A 9607-nucleotide genomic window follows, 5' to 3' on the forward strand; every position below is an offset into this window, starting at 1 on the left:
TAATGTAAACCCTAATATACAAGGGTTAGTTGAGTTGACCAGTTTGACTTGTTGACTTTATTTGACTTTGACTTGACTAGAAATCGACGGTTGTCACATCATCGCCCCGTTAGAAGGAATTTCGTCCTGAAATTAGTGTTTTGACTGACACTTCAAGAGTTGGGGAAAAGATGCAAGTGTTTTTGTTTCATCTGATCCTCGCGTTCCCAGGTGAATTCGAGTCCTCGTTTAGCGTTCCAATAGACCTTCACAATAGGAATACGACTTTGCTTCATTCTCTTAATCTCTCGATCCATGATTTCTACCGGTTCTTCCATGAAGTGGAGACTCTCGTTGATTTCAATCTCATCGAGTGGTATTACAAGAGTCTCGTCGGACATACACTTATTTAAGTTTGATACGTGGAAGGTAGGATGTATATTTTTGAGTTCTTGCGGTAGGCGAAGCTTGTAAGCTACCGCGCCAATCCTAGCGAGGATCTCGAATGGCCTGATGTATCTAGGGTTCAGCTTTCCTCATTTACCGAAACGTATTAAACCCTTCCATGGTGAGACTTTTAATAGCACTCGATCTTTAACCTGGAATTCCAAAGGCTTTCGTCTGTTATCTGCATAATTTTTCTGTCTGTCTCTAGAAGCCTTTAATCGTTCTCGGATTTGGACAAACTTCTTTGTAGTTTCTCTTATAATCTCCAGACCATTGAGGGTGCTGTTAGGGACTTGTCCTTTAGCTAATTGTGTGTCACCCAATTCATCCTAGCAGAGTGGTGATCTACACTTGCGGCCTTAGAGGGCTTTAAATGGTGCAACCTTGATGCTAGTGTGATAACAGTTATTGTACGAGAATTCGACAAGTGGTAAATGGGTATCTGTTGAGAGAAAAACTTGGGGACACACTTAAACAAACATTAGAACAAGTATATTGCGGAATAGTTAATCTCAAAGGATCTAAAAGTTCAACAATAATATAGTTAGATAGTTAGATAGTTAGTTGCGGAAAGTAAAGAAATATAAATGAAAACAATTGTTATATCAAGAATAGACTTAAACTGACTCATAACAAGGAATGCATTCACTCTAAGTTAGTAAGGAAGATCAAGTTTAGTGATTAAGTCTAGAAGACTTGCTCCAAAGAGAGGTTATGTTTCAGTAGCAGTTTAGAGTGTGAAGAGTAGTAAGATAGAGAAGTGAAGAAGATAACTTGGAGAAATATATTCAGAATAATTCATAAGTCATCGAGAGATAAGAGAGATGGTTGAAGAAGAAATCTTGTATATTAAGAAGTTAAGAGTTGTATTGAATACATTAGAAAGAGTCTCTATTTATAGAGTCTCGGAATAAACTACTCTATAAGAAGCCATGCAAGGCATGCTGGATAATAGAGTACATTACATAAAGATAAGTAAAGGAAATAACAAAGAATGTGGATGCTCCGGATGCTGAGATGATTGCTGATGGTGAACAGTTGCGGTTGATAGATGATTATGGTACCTTAGTTCAAGAGGGTCACTTTTATGTTTTAACAATTTCCCCCTAAGTGACCTCTTTAACTTCGGTTCAGGTGTCAAGTTTGAGGAACTTGATCAAAATCCACCAGAATTTTCTAACATTTTCAAGCCAAGTGATTCCTCTAGAAATTTCAAACTTGACTTCGGCAGTAGTGTGCTTTGATCTTTCTACTGCGGTCTTGCAGATGTCAAGTTGTTTCTTGGGCAGGCGGTGCATAGCATTCATCGGAATGAAGTATTTGACGTTGTCCGCATTTCGTTTGAAAATGATCCCAAGTTCAGGAAAGTTTGTTGTGCCTAATGATCTTTCTTCAAAGCCTTCGGTGGGCATTGGCACAGGTTCAAGTGGGGGAAGATCAAACTTCCTGATGATGGTGGGGTGGATATCCGCATTGATCTTGGCGAAGTCACAAACTGTGTTCCTTAGAAAGGATTTGGCTTTGTCGAGTGCCATTTACATCTTTGGATGCTTCTCTGCCTTGTTTTGGAATACTCTGGCAATGAGGAATATTTCTTCCGGATTCATGCTTGGAAAATCTGCCTGAGTTCGTGTGTAGTCATGCTCTCTTCTGGTAAGAGTGTACTGGACAAAGTCAGCCTTCATGAATTTCCACATCTTGTATTTTTTAATTGTGGATGGTCTATCGTTAGACCATATGTTTTCCACAGATGAGCCATGCTTCGCATAAAAGCGATTGAGTCTTTCAAATTCCATAGGCAGTCGTTTGTCATCAACGAGACTACAGTCAAAGGACTCAAAAACTGCAAACTACTTGGCATTGGGAGAGATTGGAATATCCCAATAACCATCGGAGGGAGGTTCAGCATACGTGAGATGTGGAGTGTAGTCTTCATCTAGTAGCCTGCGGAGCGGATTGACCCATGAGTTAATCAGCGACTCATTTATCATTGTATAAAATCCGCATTCTCTCCATATAAGTTCAGCAAGCTTGGCCGCTTTCCAATCGTGTTTCCTTTGGGCTGTGGCAGGAGAGTCTATGGAACTTGCTAATGACATATTTTCCTCAAGATGTTTGAGGTGAGAAGGAGTCTCAGGCCTATTGAGGATGTTGTTTTTAGGTGAAGAGTGAGGAGATGGAATATTGTGGGATGGTGGAGGTGAGGGCTACGGTGTGGGAATTTTCTTTGTGGGGATGGGAGGACTCTGATGGATGGAGGTATCTGAGCGGTGGACTTCTTCATCACTTCCCCCTCTTCAGGGATGCAATGGAGGTGCTTCCTCAAGCCATTATTTAAGGCCATCCACTTTGGCACAGACTTCTGCAAAGTGAGCTTTCATTGTCCTGGCCAGCTGTGAGTTTTTTGGAGTGAAGGAGTTGAAGAGCAGCTTGTGTATATCCTTGGTAAGCTGGAGGATCTCAGGGCCATGGAAGTTAGAAGATAGGGATTTCTGCATTCTATTGATTGTGGCATGAAGAACAGAGATAGTGGACTCATAGGCAGTATGAGACTCATCTATCACTTTTTGAGATAGAGAAGCTTGGTCCACAATGGCTGTTTGAAGTTCTTGTTTGATTACGGTCACCTCAGTAATGAGGCATTCTGCTGCAGCCATAAATTCTTGATGATCGGCCCTACGGTTGTTGTCAAGAGATCGGATCCCCATTTCGACTTTGAGAGAGATGCGCTCAGCTACCATACGCTCTCTCGTCTCAAGTCTTTCAACTCGTTCAATTAAGGACTGCGGTCCTGGAATATCTTCAGATGGAGGTTGGGTGGGTTTAACCGCAGCCAAAATTTGATCAACTTTGGCTTGGAGATTAAGGAATTCCTTCCTAGTGATAGCATCCTTCTTCTTCTTCTTTTTCTTTTTTCTTTGGGCTTGGAAGTGGAATGTTGAGAACCGTTGGACTCTTCTTCTTCTTCGAACATCATAAGGTCGTCGTCTGAAGGATTTGGTTTGTTGACCTCTTGGATGTCTTCATCATCAAAACCGAAGGTAGGGGCTGAGCTGGGTTCAATTGCTGGCTCTTCATCTTGAGATGGGTTGACTGCGGGAGATGGAACAGGAGTTGAAGTAGGAGGAACCTTTGAGGTAGCTGCAGTTGTGGCTGAAGCTTGAGCTTTCAACAAGGTGTCTGCCATTTGATCCATCCAGGTTTGAACCTTTTGGATTGTGGCAGCAGTATGGGCATTACTGATGGCATTTGCCCAGTACTTGCCCACAGACAGTATTTTTTGTTCGTTCTGTTGTTGTTGTTTGACCTGTTGCTCCTTGTGGGCTTGGAATGCTCTTTTAAAAGCAGCATATTTTTTGATTTCGACATCAGTAGTTGGCTGATACCGACTCCAAGAGTCACTCGAATCTTCGCCGTCAATTCGTTGTGTTCGCACCAAGGTGTCCCTTGGGTTCACGGATCCTTGCACATGAGTGCTCACCATGCCTAAACCACCTGAAAGGAATGGAAGCAGAGTAGGATTTCCCGGGCTTCCTTGGTCTCCTTAACCCGTGGTCAAGTCTGGCCTCGGCCCAGTTCTGGCATGGGCGAAAGAGATGCCCTGCGGATGGAGTGGTGTTTGAAGTGTTTGGGATACATGCAAAAGGTTGGAGTCTAACTCCTCAGAAGAAAAAGTATGCAGCCGGGAATCCCAGGAGAACTTAGGGCGATGTCCAGATTTATCTTCTTGAGATATAACTGGGGCGCTGTCTCCACGTTCGGATGATGAAGAGGATGAAACAATCTTACATGATGATGTTGAGTGGTATTCGAGTATGGTATTGAATGGATGTGCGACCATCCCAAGGACTACCGGAACCTGTTGAGAGGCTACAGTATCAGTCCAGTCACGCATTTGGCCAGAGGTTTCTGTTGTTTTTCTTTTCTTGAGAATAGATATTGGTTGTCTATCTTCCTCAGAGTCACTGCTCGATATAGTGGTGGGTTTGGTTTTTTGTTTCTTTGAGGGTGCGGTTTGTTTTGGGGCGTTCTTCTTAGGTGTGCTAGTTTTCTTTTTAGATGCCACCGTTTTTCTCCGTTGAGAAAGGTTAGAAAGTGTAGTAGCAGAGGAGGCTGCGGTACCCTCAAGAAGAATGGTTGTAGAAGGAAGAGGTGGGGTAGAAGGGTATGGGATAAGACCCTCCATGGCCTCTATATGATCTGAGACATCAGCAGTCTCAAGACCAAGCAAGGTAAGAATGCGAATGGGGAGCCTGCGGATAGGTCCAAATAAAGTTTGATCAGAAGAGGGATTGTACCTTTTGAGATCTTTAGTGACAAAAAAATTGATGTCACTACCCATGTTGATACCAGCATCCGCATGTAGATCAAAAATGCACAAAGACCAGAATTGAGCAAAGGTGAGCTTGGTTGGGTTCTCCCTGGGGTGCTCTTTGGGAATGTATTGGAGGAAATCATCCCAAAGAATCTGGCCATAATTGACATCGTGGCCCGTATAGATGCTCCACACTAGTTCAAGGAGCTTCAAACCCATGTTGTCAATGCCTCCGGTCCTGCCAGAAAGACAACGGATGACGAAGTGGCATACGAACTGCCAAACCGCAGACAGTTGATTCTTCTTAAACTCACCAATCCCTCGGATCGGTTTCTGATAACCCATTTGGTAGAGTGCGGTGGTGATGTCAGATAAAGATGGTGTGAAGATCTTGATGGAGGGATGAATCAGATGATTTATGGCAGTCAAGAACTTCTCTTTGGTCAAGATGACCAAAGAATCATTGATGGGGTTAAGATGCACTTCTTGTGGGTTTTCCAGTGGTCTGTATGCAGAAAGAGCAAACTTGAAGAGTGTAGAAACAGGAACAACGTCAGTGAATGCTTCAAATTGACCAAAAAAAATATGGTTCTTGAGATACTTGATCATCAGTTTGGTTGGGGCATTGTACGACTGATGATCTTCAAACACTTCTTGGAAGTGGATTGAAGCAATCGTTGGAGATGTGGAACCAGTTGGATTCAGGAGCCTAAAGCCTTGGATTCCTTCTTTGATGCACCTGATTTCGCCATTGAGAGATGAGAAATTGGAGTTCTTGAGAGTTTATGGGAGTTTGGGAGAGTTGAGAGAGAACAATCGATTAAACAGAGAGCGTAAACGAGTTTAGAGAAGAAGATGGGTTTATAAAGGAGGTAAAAGGATTTTAACCCTAGGTAAAATATAGAAAGGGGGTAAGAAGTTGAATGGGGTTTTTGGGGGGAATCAATGATTCTAGGATTGAATCTCAGCCATACGAAGATGAAACGGGTTTTGGAGAGATTTTGAGAGATCTTAAAAAGGGGTTTGCATTTAATGGCAGATTAGTCGCATGGGAATACGTCAGATAAACGTGGGGTGATGAGAGAGAAAGTTGTAACTGATGGGACGTGGTTGGGAGAGGAAAGGACAAGTTAGGGATGGATTTATTTGGGAATCGTTCTTTTTGTCATCATCCCTAAAATAGGTCTGATACGGGGTTTATTCAGAAAGGGAATGTGACAGTTTCTAAAGGGAATGTTTATATTTTATTTAATGAAGGATCATTAAATAGCACACAAAGATTCGAGAGTCAATGAATCTGTTGGAATTTATTTAAGACAATTGCGGATGAAATCATTATTGCGGTTAAGAAAGTTCATTGCGGATGAGCAAAGAAAGATTTCAGAGAGAATCTGTAAGAAAAAACTTGTACAAAGGTCAGAAATAAAAGATCATTAAAACCCATGAGAGGTACGTATGACATATGGTTGCGGTACCTAGATTGCGGTACCAAAAACATCTATCATATGTAATTCTCATTTAGAACCGCAATGGAGACCAATGATGGTTTGCGGTAGCTAACACTTTATAAAGAATTGCGGGTCCGGATTCATCATTCCAAACATTTGTAAGAATGTATTGAGTTTTGTAGAGTCAAGAGCTTTTGTAAAAAACATCAGCAATCTCTTCATGAGTAGGAACAAAGATGAGTTCAATATTACCTTTCAGAATATGATCTTTGATGAAATGATACAGTAACTCAATATGTTTTGTCTTGGAGTGTTGAATAGGATTATGAGAGATCGCTATAGCACTTTCAGAGTCACAGTAAATTGGTATCCGCAGCATTCTGTACCCGTAGTCTAGCAATTGTGTCTTCATCCAAAGAACTTGGGAACAGCAGCTGGCTGCGGCCACATATTCTGCTTCTGCAGTAGATAGGGATACACATGTTTGTTTTCTTGAAGACCAGCTTACAAGTCTTCCTCCTAGGAATTGGCATCCACCTGATGTACTTTTTCTATCAAGCTTGCAACCTGCATGATCCGCATCGGTGAAGGCTTGAAGACTGAAGTCGTTGCATGCGGAATACCATAAACCCATTGATTTGCTTCCTTTAAGATACCGAAGAATTTGTTTAGTTGCGGTCATGTGAGACACTTTTGGATCAGCATGGTATCTTGCACATACACCAGTTGTGAAGACAATATCAGGTCTGCTTGCGGTGAGGTACATTAGTGAACCAATGATACCTCTATAAGTCTTTTGATCCACAGATTCACCAGAGGGATTAACAGAGATCTTATAACCGAAAGCCATAGGGACCTTAGGAGAAGAGCAGTTGTCCATTGAATATTTCTTCAGAAGTTCGGTGGTGTATTTTTCTTGATGAATGAAAATTCCTTGCTGAATTTGTTTGACTTGAAGACCTAGAAAGAAATTAATCTCTCTATTCATGCTCATTTTGAATTTTTTGGTCATGAGCTTAGCAAATTCATCTACCATGCCTTGATCAGTAGACCCGAAAATGATATCATCCACATATATTTGTACCATCATAAGGTGGTCACCATTTTCTTTTCTGAATAATGTGGGATCAATCACTCCTCTTTTGTACCCGGATTAGACAAGAAATTCAGAGAGTGTCTCATACCAAGCTCTTGGGGCTTGTTTCAGGCCATAGACTGTTTTTCAAGCTTGTAGCAGTGGTCTGGAAATTCAATATTTTCAAATCCTGGAGGTTGCTGAAGATAAACCTCTTCTTTTAGTTCACCATTGAGAAAAGCACTCTTAACGTCCATTTGGTGTACCTTGACATTTTTGTGGGCTGTGTATGCTAGAAAGATTCGGATGGCTTCCATGCGTGCTACCGGAGCATAGATTTCATCGTAGTCAATGCCTTCTAGTTGACTGTAGCCCTTGGCAACAAGTCTTGCCTTGTTTCTGATGACTGAGCCAGATTCATTTAGCTTATTCTTGAAAACCCATCTTGTACCAACAATAGTATGACCTTGTGGAAGAGGAACAAGTTGCCATACTTTGTTTCTTTCAAATTCTTCTAATTCTTCTTGCATTGCGGCTATCCAGTCTGGTTCAAGCAAATCTTCTTTGATCGTTCTAGGTTCAACTGAAGACATAAATGCTGCATAATGGCAGTGATCAGATAAGTCCTTGGAAGACCGAATCTGGATACCTGCGGATGGGTTGCCAATAATTTGACATGGTGGGTGGTCTTTCGTCCATACATGAAGATGTGGCAACAGATGATCAGTAGCTGCGGTAGAAGGGATATCTTGGATGTCAGAGGTATCGGCGGTTAGGGATGGCAGTTCCCCCTGGACTTAAGAACATCCTGCTGAATCATCTTGATCTATTGGAACAGAATTTTCTTGAGGAATCGGCAGAGGTTGAGGTTCCCCCTAGAATGCGGATGGGAGTTTCTCTGGAGCCTGAGAAGGTTCCCCATGGAATGCAGATGGGAGAGTGACAATTCTAGGATTGGATCTAGCATCAATATTCTCTATAAATTCGTCATCTGAGTCCTCCGAAGGTTCGTTTGATGGTGAAGCTTCACTTCGGGCAGGAATGTAAGCAGCATCAGGTACTGGAACCTCAACGGTTGCTACAAGATCCGGAGTAGATCTTTCCCCCTCAACCAGAGAGGTGGAAGTATTGAGCGATACTACTTCAGATAGAGATGGTCCAGATACGTCGGCATGTTGTTGTTGACCTGCGGGTGACACCAGAACTTTGGATAGTTTCGCCATTTCAATGGGATCAAAAAGATCATCATAGTTGATTTCAACTAGATTCAGAGGTCCGGAAGCGGCTGGAATGTCACTTTCCATGATTGCAGTGGTTTCGGTGGACGGAGGTGCAATGCGGATGTGAGAGTCATCAAATTTCACATCAAAGCTTTCAATGATCAACCTTGTTCTTCTGATGAGCACTCGATATGCAACCTTGTTAGTGGAATAACCAAGGAAGATACCTTCGTCAGACTTTTGTGCAAACTTGTTAAGTTGGTCTCTATTGTTGATCACGAAGCATCTACATCCAAAGATATGACAGAAACGAACATTGGGTTTGCGATTGTTAAGACCTTCATATGGTGTTTTATTGAGACGCTTGCACACGATACTTCGGTTTTGAACAGAGCATGCGGTTGCTACTGCTTCGGCCCAGAAGTAGAGAGGAAGTTGGACGAAGTTAAGCATGGATCTAGCTGCTTCAACGAGTGTGCGGTTCCTTCTTTCTACTACACCATTTTGTTGCGGTGTATAGGGTGCTGAAAAGTTATGAGAGATGCCTTTGGAAACTAGGAAACTATTGAGAAGATGATTAGTGAACTCAGTTCCATTATCACTGCAGATGCGTCTGACTGGAAGCTTGATCTGAAGTTCGATTTCTTTGATGAAGTTAATGAAGATTTGCGGTGCCTCTAATTTGAGTCTAAGAAGGAAGACCAATGTGAAGTGTGTATAGTCATCAACAATAACCAGTATATACTTTTTGTGGTGAAGACTGGCTACGGTTGAGGGACCACGGAGATCAATGTGTAATAGCTCCAGTGGTTCAGAGATAAAAGAATCCATTATAAAAGGATGACTTCCTTTTGATTGTTTACCGCATTCACACGCTGGACAAAGGGTATCGTTGCTGAATTTGAGAAAGGGTAGACCACAGACTAGTTCTCCTGTGACGAGGTTGTTGATGTACCGAAAGTTGAGATGAGCTAGCTTGCGATGTCATAGCCAGCAGACTTCGGATACAGCTTTGGACAGAAAACACAGCTGCGATTTACCAATGATGAGAGAAACATCCAGAGGATACATCGTGCCTTTGGAGCGAGATTTGATTAAGCAAGTGCTTCGATCACTCGTCATT

Source organism: Lactuca sativa, chromosome 2, assembly GCF_002870075.4.
Source record: "Lactuca sativa cultivar Salinas chromosome 2, Lsat_Salinas_v11, whole genome shotgun sequence".
Classification (NCBI taxonomy): Eukaryota; Viridiplantae; Streptophyta; class Magnoliopsida; order Asterales; family Asteraceae; genus Lactuca; species Lactuca sativa.